We start from the raw sequence: 16,727 nt of genomic DNA, 5'->3' as shown, positions 1-16,727 counted from the left end.
TCTATGGAATGCATGGGTTCAAACGGAACCCCTTGAAGAACATTAAGAACTAAATTCAAACTCCATGGCGGAGCAACAGGTTTAAACACAGGCTTAATTCTAACTAAAGCCTGCCAAACGACTGAACGTCTGGGACATCTGCCAGACGCTTGTGTAGTAAGATTGACAAAGCAGAAATCTGTCCCTTTAAGGAACTAGCTGATAACCCCTTCTCCAATCCTTCTTGGAGAAAGGACAAAATCCTAGGAATCCTGATCTTACTCCATGAGTAGCCTTTGGATTCGCACCAATAAAGATATTTACGCCATATCTTATGGTAAATTTTCCCAGTGACAGGCTTTCGAGCCTGAATTAAGGTATCAATGACCGACTCAGAGAATCCCCGCTTAGATAAAATCAAGCGTTCAATCTCCAGGCAGTCAGCTGCAGAGAAACTAGATTTGGTTGTTGGAACAGACCCTGAATGACAAGGTCCTGTCTCAGTGGCAGTTTCCACGGTGGTAAAGATGACATTTCCACCAGGTCTGCATACCAAGTCCTGCGTGGCCACGCAGGCACTATCAAGATTACCGAAGCCCTCTCCTGTTTGATTCTGGCAATCAGACGATGTAGGAGAGGAAAAGGAGGAAACGCATAAGCCAGGTTGAACGACCAAGGTACTGCTAGAGCATCTATCAGCACTGCTTGAGGATCCCTTGATCTGGACCCGTAACAAGGAAGTTTGGCATTCTGACGAGATGCCATCAGATCCAATTCCGGTGTGCCCCATTGATGAATCAATTGTGCAAACACCTCCGGATGGAGCTCCCACTCCCCCGGATGAAAAGTCTGACGACTTAGAAAATCCGCTTCCCAGTTCTCCACTCCTGGGATATAGATTGCTGATAGATGGCAAGAGTGAGTCTCTGCCCATCGAATAATTTTGGAAACCTCTATCATCGCTAGAGAACTCTTTGTTCCCCCTTGATGATTGATATATGCTACAGTCGTGATATTGTCCGACTGGAATCTTATGAAATTGGCCGAAGCAAACTGAGGCCACGCTTGAAGCCCGTTGAAAATCGCTCTCAGTTCCAGAATATTTATTGGTAGTAGGGACTCCTCCTGAGTCCACACACCCTGAGCCAAGAGGCTGGCGTTCGTCGTCACTATTACCCATGCTGGCCTGCGGAAGCACATTCCCTGGGACAGATGATCCTGTGACAACCACCAAAGAAGAGAGTCTCTGGTCTCTAAATCCAGATTTATCTGCAGAGATAAATCCGCATAATCCCCATTCCACTGTCTGAGCATGCACAGCTGCAGTGGTCTGAGATGTAAGCGAGCAAACGGAACTATGTCCATTGCCGCTACCATTAGTCCAATTACCTCCATACACTGAGCCACTGATGGCCGAGGATGGAATGAAGTGCCCGGCAAGTGGTTAAGATCTTTGATTTTCTGACCTCCATCAGAAAAATCTTCATGTCTACCGAGTCTATCAGAGTTCCTAGGAATGGAACTCTTGTCAGAGGAACAAGTGAACTCTTTTTTATGTTCACCTTCCACCCGTGAGATCGTAGAAAAGCCAACACGATGTCCATGTGAGATTTGGCCAGATGGTAAGTTGACGCCTGAATCAAAATATCGTCCAGATAGGGCACCACTGCTATGCCCCGCCGCCTTAGAACTGCCAGAAGGGACCCTAGCACCTTTGTGGAAATTCTGGGAGCTGTGGCCAACCCGAAAGGAAGGGCCACAAACTGGTAATGTTTGTCCAGGAAGGCGAACCTGAGGAACTGGTGATGATCTTTGTGGATAGGAATGTGAAGATACGCATCCTTCAAATCCACGGTGGTCATATGTTGACCCTCCTGGATCATTGGTAAAATTGTTCGTATGGTCTCCATCTTGAAAGATGGGACCCTGAGAAATCTGTTTAGATTTTGAGGTCTAAAATCGGTCTGAAGGTTCCCTCTTTTTTGGGAACCGCAAACAGATTGGAGTAAAACCCCTGCCCTTGTTCTACTTTCGCAACTGGGCAGATTACACCCATGGTATATAGGTCTTCTACACAGCGTAAGAACGCCTCTCTTTTTGTCTGGTTTACAGACAAACGTGAAAGATGAAATCTCCCCCTTGGGAGAGAATCTTTGAATTCTAGACGATACCCCTGGGTCACAATTTCTAAAGACCAGGAATCGTGAACGTCTCTTGCCCAAGCCTGAGCGAAGAGAGAAAGTCTGCCCCCTACTCGATCCGGTCCCAGAACGGGGGCTGCCCCTTCATGCTGTCTTGGTAGCAGCAGCAGGCTTCCTGGACTGTTTACCTTTATTCCAGGTCTGGTTAGGTCTCCAGACTGACTTGGATTGAGCAAAGTTCCCCTCCTGCTAGCTTGAGAGCCCTAATTCTATCCAAAATATCATCTAATGGGGTCTCAACCTTAAGAGCCTCCTCTAGAGCCTCAAACCAAAATGTTGCTGCAGTAGTTACTGGAACAATGCACGCTATAGTTTCAGAAGAAAACCCTGATGAATAAACAACTTCTTTAGAAGCCCTTCCAATTTTTTATCCATAGGATCTTTGAAAGCACAACTGTCCTCAATAGGTATAATTGTACGCTTAGCCAGGGTAGAAATAGCTCCCTCCACCTTAGGGACCGTCTGCCAGGAATCCCGAATGGTGTCAGATATGGGAAACATTTTCTTAAAAGTAGGAGGGGGAGAGAACGGAATGCCTGGTCTATCCCATTCCTTAGCAACAATGTCCGAAATTCTTTTAGGGACTGGAAAAACATTAGTGTAAGTAGGGACCTCTAGGTATTTATCCATTTTACACAGTTTCTCTGGCGGGATGACGATAGGGTCACAATCATCCAGAGTCACTAAAACCTCCCTGAGTAACAAGCGGAGGTGTTCAAGCTTAAACTTAAAGGCCGTCACATCTGAGTCTGTTTGAGGGAACATCTTTCCTGAATCAGAAAGCTCTCCCTCAGACAGCAATGCCCCCACCCCCAAATCAGAACACTGTGAGGGTACATCGGAGATGGCCAATAAACCATCAGAGGTCTCAGCATTTACTCTAATGCCTGACCTGCTGCGCTTACCCTGTAAACCTGGCAGTTTAGATAATACCTCTGTAAGGGTAGTAGACATAACTGCAGCCATATCTTGCAGGGTGAAAGAATTAGACGCGCTAGAGGTACTAGGCGTCGCTTGAGCGGGCGTAAAAGGTTGTGACACTTGGGGAGAATTAGATGGCATAATCTGATTCTCTTCTCACTGAGAATCATCCTGAGACATACTTTTATCAGCTAAAATATGTTCTTTGCAATGTAAGGCCCTTTCAGTACATGAGGGACACATTTTAAGTGGGGGTTCCACAATGGCTTCTAAACACATAGAACATTGGCTTTCCTCAATGTCAGACATGTTAAACAGGCTAGTAATGGCCACAAACAGGCTTGAAAACACTTTATTTTGTGAAAAAAATAAAAAAATCTGAAAAAAAAAACGGTACTGCGCCTTTAAGAGAAAAAAAGCATACAATTTTTCCAAAACTGCTTTAAAACGATAACATTAATAATTTTATGATAAATGTATCCCAAATTATCAGCTAAGATTGCCCCACAAGGAAAGGAATACTTAACCCTTAAAAACAAAAAACGTTATAGCAAAAACGTTATAGTTAAACAAAAACACCCCCTGCACCTCGCCACAGCCCTGCTATGGTGCCTACCTGCCCTCAGGGGTCTGCAAAATTGGATTAACCCTTCGATTAGGCCCAAACTTGTCTGAAAAGCCCACTGGAGCTGGAGCTTGCTGCTTGCCTGGGAAAAACAACTGCGCAACTGAGGCACGAAAATAGGCCCCGTCCATCTAACTCGATGTCTCACAGCCTTAACAATAACTGCACCACAGCGGTCTAAAACCTAGCCATGTGGGTTCATATACCCATCTAAGTGAAGCCATGTGTACCCTCCATTGTGAAAATAAAATCAAAATGTTTGCCACAAAAAAACGTTATTTTAACTCCCAACATAGAAACGTTTGCTCACAAACATACTGTCATTAGTGTCAACCATTTTTTAGAGCCCAACATAGAGGTCCAGTAATACCCCTCTCTATACATTTAGGATTACTGCTTACCCTTTCCCTCATGGGGATACTGTCAGCCAATTCTGAAATAACACAGTCTCTCCAGAAAAAAAATCACTGAACATACCTCAATGCTTGCAGCATGAAAAACGTTCCTCACACTGAAGTTTCTTAAGTACTCCTCAGCCACTCTGTGGGAACTACTCTGGATCTTAGTAACAACAGCTAAGATCATCAGTCTCCAGGCAGAAGTCTTCATCCATCTGCTGCCTGGGAAAAAATAGCACTCACAGGTACCATTTAAAACAAAAAAATCTTGCTTGAAGAAAATAAAAACTAACATTTTATCACGTCTTTCACTTTACCCTTCCTATGACTTAGAGTAGGCAAAGAGAATGACTGGGGGGTGGAATCAAGGGAGGAGCTATATAGAAAGCTCTGCTATGGCACTCTTTGCCACTTCCTGTTAGCAGGAGGATAATATCCCACAAGTAAAGGATGAATCCGTGGACTAGTCGTATCTTATAGAAGAAATCTATTTATCACACCAACAATGTATTAATTCCTCTGTGGTAAAATAGAATTTGATAAATATCTTTACTCTCTAAGGAAACATCACATTAGAGATCCTTAGAATCAGAATTAACATCATTAGTAATATCTTGACATTTCAGTTGCCATGCCAGCTAGCCAGAATTTGCAAAATAATGTCCAGTATGCTTAGAGCAGTAAAAGCTCTATTTTAAAATCACTAGGATTGTCTGTTTTAGTAGATCTAAATGCAATCAAGAAAATGCAGAATATAAAATACATACATTACTTTATTTGAGACATATTAAAAAATAAAAAACATAATTTATGCTTACCTGATAAATTTATTTCTCTTGTAGTGTGTTCAGTCCACGGGTCATCCATTACTTATGGGATATATTCTCCTTCCCAACAGGAAGTTGCAAGAGATCACCCAAGCAGAGCTGCTATATAGCTCCTCCCCTCACATGTCATATCCAGTCATTCGACCGAAACAAGATGAGAAAGGAAAAACTATAGGGTGCAGTGGTGACTGGAGTTTTAATTAAAATTTAGAACTGCCTCAAAAAAAGACAGGGCGGGCCGTGGACTGAACACACTACAAGAGAAATAAATTTATCAGGTAAGCATAAATTATGTTTTCTCTTGTTAAGTGTGTTCAGTCCACGGGTCATCCATTACTTATGGGATACCAATACCAAAGCTAAAGTACACGGATAATGGGAGGGACAAGGCAGGAACATTAAACAGAAGGAACCACTGCCTGTAGAACCTTTCTCCCAAAAACAGCCTCCGAAGAAGCAAAAGTGTCAAATTTGTAAAATTTTGAAAAGGTATGAAGTGAAGACCAAGTTGCAGCCTTGCAAATCTGTTCAACAGAGGCCTCATTCTTAAAGGCCCAGGTGGAAGCCACAGCTCTAGTGGAATGAGCTGTAATTCTTTCAGGAGGCTGCTGTCCAGCAGTCTCATAGGCTAAACAAATTATGCTACGAAGCCAAAAAGAGAGAGAGGTGGCCAAAGCCTTTTGACCTCTCCTCTGACCAGAATAAACGACAGAGAAGAAGTTTGCCGAAAATCTTTAGTTGCCTGTAAGTAGAACTTCAGGGCACGGACTACGTCCAGATTATGCAAAAGACGTTCCTTCTTTGAAGAAGGATTAGGACATAATGAAGGAACAACAATCTCTTGATTGATATTCCTGTTAGAGACAACCTTAGGTAAAAACCCAGGTTTAGTACGCAGAACTACCTTGTCTGAATGAAAAATCAGATAAGGAGAATAGCAATGTAAGGCAGATAACTCAGAGACTCTTCGAGCCATCAAAAACAGAACTTTCCAAGATAAAAGCTTAATATCAATGGAATGAAGGGGTTCAAACGGAACACCATGAAGAACTTTAAGAACCAAGTTTAAGCTCCACGGAGGAGCAACAGTTTTAAACACAGGCTTAATCCTAGCCAAAGCCTGACAAAAAGCCTGGACGTCTGGATTCTCTGCCAGACGTTTGTGTAAAAGAATAGACAGAGCAGAAATCTGTCCCTTTAACGAACTAGCGGATAAACCCTTTTCTAAACCTTCTTGTAGAAAAGCCAATATCCTAGGAATCCTAACCTTACTCCATGAGTAACTCTTGGATTCACACCAATATAAATATTTACGCCATATCTTATGGTAAATTTTTCTGGTAACAGGTTTCCGAGCCTGTATTAACGTATCAATAACCGATTCCGAAAAACCACGCTTTGATAGAATCAAGCGTTCAATCTCCATGCAGTCAGCCTCAGAGAAATTAGGCTTGGATGGTTGAAAGGACCCTGAATTAGAAGGTCCTGCCTGAGAGGCAGAGACCATGGTGGACAGGACGACATGTCCACTAGGTCTGCATACCAGGTCCTGCGTGGCCACGCAGGCGCTATCAGAATCACCGATGCTCTCTCCTGTTTGATCCTGGCAATCAGTCGAGGTAGCAACGGAAATGGTGGAAACACATAAGCCATGTTGAAAACCCAAGGGGCTGCTAATGCATCTACCAGCACCGCACCCGGGTCCCTGGACCTGGATCCGTAACAAGGAAGCTTGGCGTTCTGGCGAGATGCCATGAGATCCAGCTCCGGTTCGCCCCAACGAAGAATCAGTTGAGCAAACACCTCCGGGTGAAGTTCCCACTCCCCCGGATGAAAGGTCTGGCGACTTAGAAAATCCGCCTCCCAGTTCTCCACGCCTGGGATGTAAATCGCTGACAGATGACAAGAGTGAGACTCTGCCCAGCGAATTATCTTCAAGACTTCCAACATCGCTAGGGAACTCCTGGTTCCCCCTTGATTGATGTAAGCCACAGTCGTGATGTTGTCCGACTGAAATCTGATGAACCTCAGTGTTGCTGAGGCCAAGCTAGAAGAGCATTGAATATTGCTCTTAATTCCAGAATGTTTATTGGGAGGAGTTTCTCCTCCTGAGTCCACGATCCCTGAGCCTTCAGGGAGTTCCAGACTGCACCCCAGCCTAGTAGGCTGGCATCTGTTGTTACAATCGTCCAATCTGGTCTGCGAAAAGTCATTCCTTTGGACAGATGAACCCGCGACAACCACCAGAGAAGAGAATCTCTGGCCTCCTGGTCCAGATTTAGTAAAGGGGACAGATCTGAGTAATCCCCATTCCACTGACTTAGCATGCATAGTTGCAGCGGTCTGAGATGTAGGCGCGCAAATGGCACTATGTCCATTGCCGCGACCATTAAGCCGATTACTTCCATGCACTGAGCTACTGATGGGCTTGGAATGGAATGAAGGACACGGCAAGCATTTAGGATTTTTGATAACCTGGACTCCGTCAGGTAAATCTTCATCTCTACAGAATCTATAAGAGTCCCTAGAAAGGGAACCCTTGTGAGTGGGAACAGAGCACTCTTTTCCATGTTCACTTTCCAACCATGCAACCTCAGAAATGCTAGAACTATCTCTGTATGAGACTTTGCATTTTGAAACTTGACGCCTGTATCAGAATGTCGTCTAGGTACGGAGCCACCGCTAAGCCTCGCGGTCTTAGTACCGCCAGAAGTGAGCCCAGAACCTTTGTAAAAATTCTCGAGCCGTAGCCAACCCGAAGGGAAGAGCTACAAACTGGTAATGCCTGTCTAGAAAGGCAAACCTTAGGTACCGATAATGATCTTTGTGAATCGGTATGTGAAGGTAGGCATCCTTTAAGTCCACTGTGGTCATATACTGACCCTCTTGGATCATGGGTAGGATGGTTCGAATAGTTTCCATTTTGAACGATGGAACCCTTAGGAATTTGTTTAAGATCTTCAGGTCCAAGATTGGCCTGAAGGTTCCCTCTTTTTTGGGAACCACAAACAGATGAGTAAAAACCTTGCCCTTGTTCCGTCCGCGGAACCGGGTGGATCACTCCCATTACTAAGAGGTCTTGTACACATCGTAGAAATGCCTCTTTCTTTATTAGGTTTATTGATAACCTTGACAGATGAAATCTCCCTTGTGGAGGAGAAGTTTTGAAGTCCAGAAGGTATCCCTGAGATATGATCTCCAACGCCCAGGGATCCTGGACATCTCTTGCCCAGGCCTGGGCGAAGAGAGAAAGTCTGCCCCCCACTAGATCCGTTTCCGGATAGGGGGCCCTTTCTTCATGCTGTCTTAGGGGCAGAAGTAGGTTTTCTGGCCTGCTTGCCCTTGTTCCAGGACTGGTTGCCTTTCCAACCCTGTCTGTAACGAGTAGCAGTCCCTTCCTGTTTTGGAGCGGAGGAAGTTGATGCTGCTCCTGCCTTGAAATTACGAAAGGCACGAAAATTAGACTGTTTGGCCTTTGATTTGGCCCTGTCCTGAGGAAGGGTGTGACCCTTACCTCCAGTAATGTCAGCAATAATTTATTTCAAGCCGGGCCCGAATAAGGTTTGCCCTTTGAAAGGAATATTAAGCAATTTAGATTTAGAAGTTACATCTGCTGACCAGGATTTAAGCCATAGCACTCTGCGCGCCTGGATGGCGAATCCGGAGTTCTTAGCCGTTAGTTTGGTTAAATGCACAACGGCATCCGAAACAAATGCATTAGCTAGCTTAAGGGCTTTAAGCTTGTTCATAATCTCATCCAATGGTGCTGTGCGAATAGCCTCTTCCAGAGACTCAAACCAGAATGCCGCTGCAGCAGTGACGGGCGCAATGCATGCAAGGGGCTGTAAGATAAAACCTTGTTGAACAAACATTTTCTTAAGGTAACCTAATTTTTTATCCATTGGATCTGAGAAAGCACAACTATCCTCCACCGGGATAGTGGTACGCTTAGCTAAAGTAGAAACTGCTCCCTCCACCTTAGGGACCATCTGCCATAAGTCTCGTGTGGTGGCGTCTATTGGGAACATTTTTCTAAATATCGGAGGAGTGGAAAAGGGCACACCGGGTCTATCCCACTCCTTGCTAATAATCTCTGTAAGCCTTTTAGGTATAGGAAAAACGTCAGTACACACCGGTACCGCATAGTATTTATCCAGCCTACATAATTTCTCTGGGATTGCAACCGTGTCGCAATCATTCAGAGCCGCTAACACCTCCCCTAGCAATACACTGAGGTTCTCAAGCTTAAATTAAAAATTTCTGAATCCGGTCTCCCCGGATCAGATCCGTCACCCACAGAATGAAGCTCTCCGTCCTCATGTTCTGCAAATTGTGACGCAGTATCGGACATGGCTCTCGTGTCATCGGCGCGCTCTGTCCTAAACCCAGAGCTATCGCGCTTGCCTCTTAACTCAGGCAAATTAGATAATACTTCTTTCATAACATTAGCCATATCATGCAAAGTGATTTGTAAGAGCCTTGATGTACTTGGCGCCACAATCTCACGCACCTCCTGAGCGGGAGGCGAAGGTACTGACACGTGAGGAGAGTTAGGCGGCATAACTTCCCCCTCGTTGTCTGGTGATAATTTCTTTACCAGTAAAGACTGACTTTTATTTAAAGTAACATCAATACAATTGGTACACATATTTCTATTGGGCTCCACATTGGCTTTTAAACATAATGAACAAGTAGATTCATCTGTATCAGACATGTTTAAACAGACTAGCAATGAAGGCTAGTAAGCTTGGAAAAAATCTTTCAATAAATTTACAAGCAATAGAAAAAACGCTGCAGCGCTTTTAAAAACACAAAAAACTGTCACAGTTGAACTAACAATGAACTAATTCAGTTATAGCCAACAATTTTAATAGAAAATGTATGAATTTAGCAGAGGATTGCACCCACTAGCAAACGGATGATTAACCCCTCAATACCCAAAAACGGATAATCAATTTAAGATTTAACGCTTTTCTCACAGTCAAACACACTGTCACAGGTCTGCTGTGACTGATTACCTCCCTCAAAAATGAATTTTGAAGACCCCTGAGCTCTCTGGAGACGTCCTGGATCAAGGAGGAAGAAGCAGGAAGACTGTGCTAGAATTTTAACTGCGCAACAAGGCGCTAAAAAAGGCCCCTCCCACTACAACAGTGGGAGACCTGTTACAACGGTTTCTATGCAGAAATATACGTTAGCCATATGGAAAAAAATCATGCCCAAAAAGATTTATCACCAAAGTACCTCACAAAACGAATAACATGCCAGTAAACGTTTTAAAAACAACTTTCCAGTGTTATGCAAAGTTATCACTAAGCCTGCTACCAGTCGCTTCTACTGCAGTTAAGGCTCATACATTTATTTCAGTATTAACAGTATTTTCTCAGTCAAATTCTAGTCCCTAGAAAATAACTCAACTGCGCATACATTTATCAGCCTGATAGCAGTCGCTACTACTGCATTAAAGGCTGTACTTACATCATATGGGTAACAGCAGTGTTTTCTTAGTCAATTCCATTCCTAGAAAATATTACTGCACATACCTCATTTGCGGGGGACCCCGCATGCTATTCCCTTTTCTGAAGTTACCCCACTCCTCAGAATGTGCGAGAACAGCCAGTGGATCTTAGTTACGTCTGCTAAGTTCATAGAAAACGCAGGCAGATTCTTCTTCTAAATACTGCCTGAGAGAAAAAACAGCACACTCCGGTGCCATTTTAAAATAATAAACTTTTGATTGAAGAATAATTAGGTAAAAAACTCCTATCTCCTCTCGCGACCTCCTTCTTTGTTGAGACTTGCAAGAGAATGACTGGATATGACATGTGAGGGGAGGAGCTATATAGCAGCTTTGCTTGGGTGATCCTCTTGCAACTTCCTGTTGGGAAGGAGAATATATCCCATAAGTAATGGATGACCCGTGGACTGAACACACTTAACAAGAGAAAAATAAAAAAACACCACAAATGTGAGCAGCACATTGCAGCATTTTAAGATAAAAGACTCGCTGTTGCATAGACAAATATAAGTACTGGAATACTGTAAACTTAAACTTCAGCAGCTTAGCACTGTAGCACACACACAGCACACCTTCCCCACCCCACACTAGACAGCTGTAAATCAAACCTCAGTGGTCTATCAGAGCAGAGCATCTCTTCCAGCAGCAGTTAACCCCATGGCAACCAAAAATGCAATGCTCTGCAGTCCTCAAAGGTTTCATCAGCAGGACATTAAGGACTCGATTTATCAAGCCCTTCGCCTTCCTTCGACTGCAGGTTCTCACAAGAGAATCTGCAGTCAGGATTTTTTAAGCAGCAGTCACGAGACCTCTGCTTCCTACCCTCTTCTTCACCTCTTAGAATGAGGCCGGGGAGATCGACAGGGGCTGGTGTTGCATGCGAGCGCAAAATCTCACTCATGTGCAATATGAAATTCGGGCAGCGGATTGCTGCCCGCCAGAGGAGAGCTGGGGTGGATAGGGCCGAAGTATGTATGGCCCCTGTCCGCCCTGGATTGATAAATCGAGCCTTATATTAGAAGTGATCAATTAAAGTCCCTCTAAAATATCACTTCCAGACATGATTTTAAAACATGTAAAGTTTACCATCACTTTAACGTGGTTTAGCACTGATTCAGCTTAGTTACTTAGTAATAATTTATTGAACAGGTATTTAAACAGACAGATACATATTCCTTTATATTCTCAATCTAATAGCTAAATACATACGCACAATAATATTCAAACCTAAACTACCTAGTATGCCCACTTCTATTGCAAAGTATACTTTCCCTACTGGATTGTTGATGCAAAACTGATAATTCACCCTAAGAGAGCAAATAACTAAACAGAAGGTTAGACAGGAGGGGAGGTAAACAGTAACTCACAGATAATTAGCTACAAGTATTAACTTAATGCATTAATGCACATTTAAGTTTTGACCTATCATTTAAAGGGATAACCCTGATAAATAAAATTACTTTACAATAGGTACATTCCACACAGCTGTTTGCTCACTTTGGGCTAGATTACAAGTGGAGCGCTAAATTACAGCGATAGCAATTAGAGCTCCGAAACTTTACCAGAGATTATATCTCTGGTTAATTTTCTAAAAGTGACCCAAATGCCCTCAAAATAGAGAGAATTGTAGTTTTTAATTTAAACAACTGAACTAGGCAGTTTTTAGGGGACAGGGGTGTTAGAAAAAAAATGGCACTAAAAAGTGTCTTTACATTGTGGTCTACGGGAACTGTGTGTTCCTAGTAAATATATCTGTATATGACTGTGTATATACATATATTAACACATAAATATATATGTATATTTACTAACTGCTGCCCATCACTGCGCTACTTACCCCCTTCGCTATGCAAGGTTCTGATGCCGTCTGTGACGGCATCACAATGAGGCTCCCATAGAAGCCTATGGAGTCGTGTTCTCGTGCGCGCAATGCTTCCTAGCAAAGCCAACGCGAGCTTGCATTCACATTGCGATTAAATTGTAATACCAGCGCACATTATTGCTTTCAAGCAATATTTAGCGCTCCACTTGTAATCTGGTCCTTTATTTGTTCCTACTTGTCCTAAGCTGCAGATGAGATGAAAAATATATTTTTCAACATTTTAACATCACTCACTGTATAGAAATTAAAGCGTTAAACTTATTTCTTCAATATTTAAACAACTAATATCATTTTTTTTTAAATACATCTACATATTATTTTCAGGCTAATCTCTGCTTTAAATAGCCTATTTACTGTTTATATCCCTTTAAGAGGAATTATAACATCCTTTAAAGCATTCTGGGCAAAATACATCATGTACACATACCTTGCAGAGACAAAGGTCTTCACCAGATCATCCAGTATCCTGTTATTTCGTAGATCAGGTTCTGTGACGGTCTTGAAAAAATTAGGAACAAAGTAAGATTAGATCATATTTTAGAGCAAACAAAACACTTATAGGGACATGAAACCCAAAAATGTTATTTCATGATTTAGATAGAGAATATAATTTTAAACAACTTTCTAATTTACTTCTATTATCTAATCTGTTTCATTCTCTTGGTATCATTTGTTGAAGGAGCAGCAATGCACTAATGGTTTTTAACTGAACACATGGGTGAGCCAATCACAATCAATATATATATGCAGCTACCAATCAACAGTTAGAATCTAGGTTCTCTGCTGCTCCTGAGCTTTCCTAGATAAAGCTTTCAGCAAAGGATAACAAGAGAAGCAAATTAAATAATAGAAATAAATTGGAAAGTTGTTTAAAATTGTATTCTCTATCTGAATCCTGAAAGAAAAAATTTGGGTTTTATGTCCCTTTAACCCCCTAATGACCAGACCATTTGTCAATTTCATTTCTGCAGTGCTTGTGTTTAGCTGTAATTTTCCTCTTACTCATTTACTGTACCCATACATATTATATACCGTTTTCTTGCCATTAAAACATAATTTATGCTTACCTGATAAATTTATTTCTCTTGTGGTGTATCCAGTCCACGGATCATCCATTACTTGTGGGATATTCTCATTCCCAACAGGAAGTTGCAAGAGGACACCCACAGCAGAGCTGTCTATATAGCTCCTCCCCTAACTGCCATATCCAGTCATTCGACCGAAAACAAACAGAGAAAGGAGAAACCATAGGGTGCAGTGGTGACTGTAGTTTAAAATTAAAAAATACCTGCCTTAAAATGACAGGGCAGGCCGTGGACTGGATACACCACAAGATAAATAAATTTATCAGGTAAGCATAAAGTATGTTTTCTCTTGTAAGGTGTATCCAGTCCACGGATCATCCATTACTTGTGGGATACCAATACCAAAGCTAAAGTACACGGATGAAGGGAGGGACAAGGCAGGTACTTAAACGGAAGGTACCACTGCCTGTAAAACCTTTCTCCCAAAAATAGCCTCCGAAGAAGCAAAAGTATCAAATTTGTAGAATTTTGAAAAAGTATGAAGCGAAGACCAAGTCGCTGCCTTGCAGATCTGTTCAACAGAAGCCTCATTTTTAAAGGCCCATGTGGAAGCCACAGCTCTAGTAGAATGAGCTGTAATCCTTCTTGGAGAAAAGATAATATCCTGGGAATCCTGACTTTACTCCATGAGTAGCCCTTGGATTCACACCAATAAAGATATTTCCGCCATATCTTATGATAGATTTTCCTGGTGACAGGCTTTCGTGCCTGAATTAAGGTATCAATGACTGACTCGGAGAAACCACGCTTTGATAAAATCAAGCGTTCAATCTCCAGGCAGTCAGCCTCAGAGAAATTAGATTTGGATGGTTGAAAGGACCTTGAAGTAGAAGGTCCTGTCTCAGCGGCAGAGTCCATGGTGGAAAGGATGACATGTCCACCAGATCTGCATACCAAGTCCTGCGTGGCCACGCAGGCGCTATCAAGATCACTGATGCTCTCTCCTGCTTGATTTTGGCAACCAGACGAGGGAGCAGAGGAAACGGTGGAAACACGTAAGCCAGGTTGAAGGACCAAGGCGCTGCTAGAGCATCTATCAGCGTTGCCTTGGGGTCCCTGGACCTGGATCCGTAACAAGGAAGCTTGGCGTTCTGGCGAGACGCCATGAGATCCAGTTCTGGTTTGCCCCAACGATGAACCAATTGAGAAAACACCTCCGGATGGAGTTCCCACTCCCCCGGATGAAAAGTCTGACGACTTAGAAAATCCGCCTCTCAGTTCTCTACACCTGGGATATGGATAGCTGATAGGTGGCAAGAGTGAATCTCTGCCCAGCGAATTATCTTTGAGACTTCTAACATCGCTAGGGAACTCCTTGTTCCCCCTTGATGGTTGATGTAAGCCACAGTCGTGATGTTGTCCGACTGAAATCTGATGAACCTCATTGTCGCTAAATGAGGCCAAGCCTGAAGAGCATTGAATATCGCTCTTAGTTCCAGAATGTTTATTGGAATGAGTGACTCCTCCTGAGTCCACGATCCCTGAGCCTTCAGGGAGTTCCAGACTGCACCCCAACCTAGAAGGCTGGCATCTGTCGTCACAATTGTCCAATCTGGCCTTCGAAAGGTCATACCTTTGGACAGATGGACCCGAGATAGCCACCAGAGAAGAGAATCCCTGGTCTCTTGATCCAGATTTAGTAGAGGGGACAAATCTGTGTAATCCCCATTCCACTGACTGAGCATGCAGAGTTGCAGCGGTCTGAGATGTAGGCGTGCAAACGGCACTATGTCCATTGCCGCTACCATTAAGCCGATTACTTCCATGCACTGAGCCACCGAAGGGCGAGGGATGGAATAAAGAACACGGCAGGAATTTAGAAGTTTTGATAACCTGGACTCCGTCAAGTAAATTTTCATTTCTACAGAATCTATCAGAGTCCCTAGGAAGGAAACTCTTGTAAGGGGGGATAGAGAACTCTTTTCCTCGTTCACCTTCCACCCATGCGACCTCAGAAATGCCAACACTATGTCCGTATGAGACTTGGCAATTTGGAAGTTTGACGCCTGAATTAGGATGTCGTCTAAATAAGGGGCCACTGCTATGCCCCGCGGCCTTAGGACCGCCAGAAGCGACCCCAGAACCTCTCTTACTACCTCCATGTTTGTTGAGAGTTGCAAGAGAATGACTGGATATGGCAGTTAGGGGAGGAGCTATATAGACAGCTCTGCTGTGGGTGTCCTCTTGCAACTTCCTGTTGGGAATGAGAATATCCCACAAGTAATGGATGATCGATCTGTGGACTGGATACACCTTACAAGAGAAATGGACTTTCTAAAGATACCATTATTTTCTTCATATCTTATAATTTATAATTTTACTAAAAAAACATTATAAAATATGAGGGAAAAATGGAAAAAACACACTTTTTCTAACTTAGACCCCCAAAATCTGTTACATATCTACAACCACCAAAAAACACCCATGCTAAATAGTTTCTAAATTTTGTCCTGAGTTTAGAAATACCCAATGTTTACATGTTCTTTGCTTTTTTTGCAAGTTATAGGGCAATAAATACAAGTAGCACTTTGCTATTTCCAAAACACTTTTTTTCAAAATTAGCGCTAGTTACATTGGAACCCTGATATCTGTCAGGAATCCCTGAATATCCCTTGACATGTATATATATATATATATATATATATATATATATATATATATATATATATATATATATATATATATATATATTAGAAGACAACCCAAAGTATTGATCTAGGCCCATTTTGGTATATTTCATGCCACCATTTCACCACCAAATGCGATCAAATAAACCCCCCCCCCCCCAACAGCTCTCTAACCCTCCCCCGCTACCTAATTGCCGCCATCTTTGCCCCCAAAAACAATAGTATTTTTGTTTTTTCTTTTGACCTTCAAACTTTTTCTGTAGTGTAGCAGCCCCCCTCAATACCCCCATCCCCCTCCTCGATCCTTTTATATTTCCTTTAACTTTTTTTTCCCCTCTCCCTCTGATGGTCTCATTAGTGTCAGTGGCTAAGGCGCGCCCGCACCCCCACAGCACAGAGTGGCTCTCTCTGCATCGGAGGCTTGTAAAAAACAGAATTTATGCTTACCTGATAAATTACTTTCTCCAACGGTGTGTCCGGTCCACGGCGTCATCCATAACTTGTGGGAATATTCTCTTCCCCAACAGGAAATGGCAAAGAGCACAGCAAAAGCTGTCCATATAGTCCCTCCTAGGCTCCGCCCACCCCAGTCATTCGACCGACGGACAGGAGAAAAACAGGAGAAACCATAGGGTGCCGTGGTGACTGTAGTTAAAGAAAGAAA

Source organism: Bombina bombina, chromosome 7 (assembly GCF_027579735.1).
Source record: "Bombina bombina isolate aBomBom1 chromosome 7, aBomBom1.pri, whole genome shotgun sequence".
Lineage (NCBI taxonomy): Eukaryota > Metazoa > Chordata > Amphibia > Anura > Bombinatoridae > Bombina > Bombina bombina.
The sequence above is the reverse complement of the archived record's forward strand: the minus strand, read 5'-3'. Positions refer to the sequence as shown.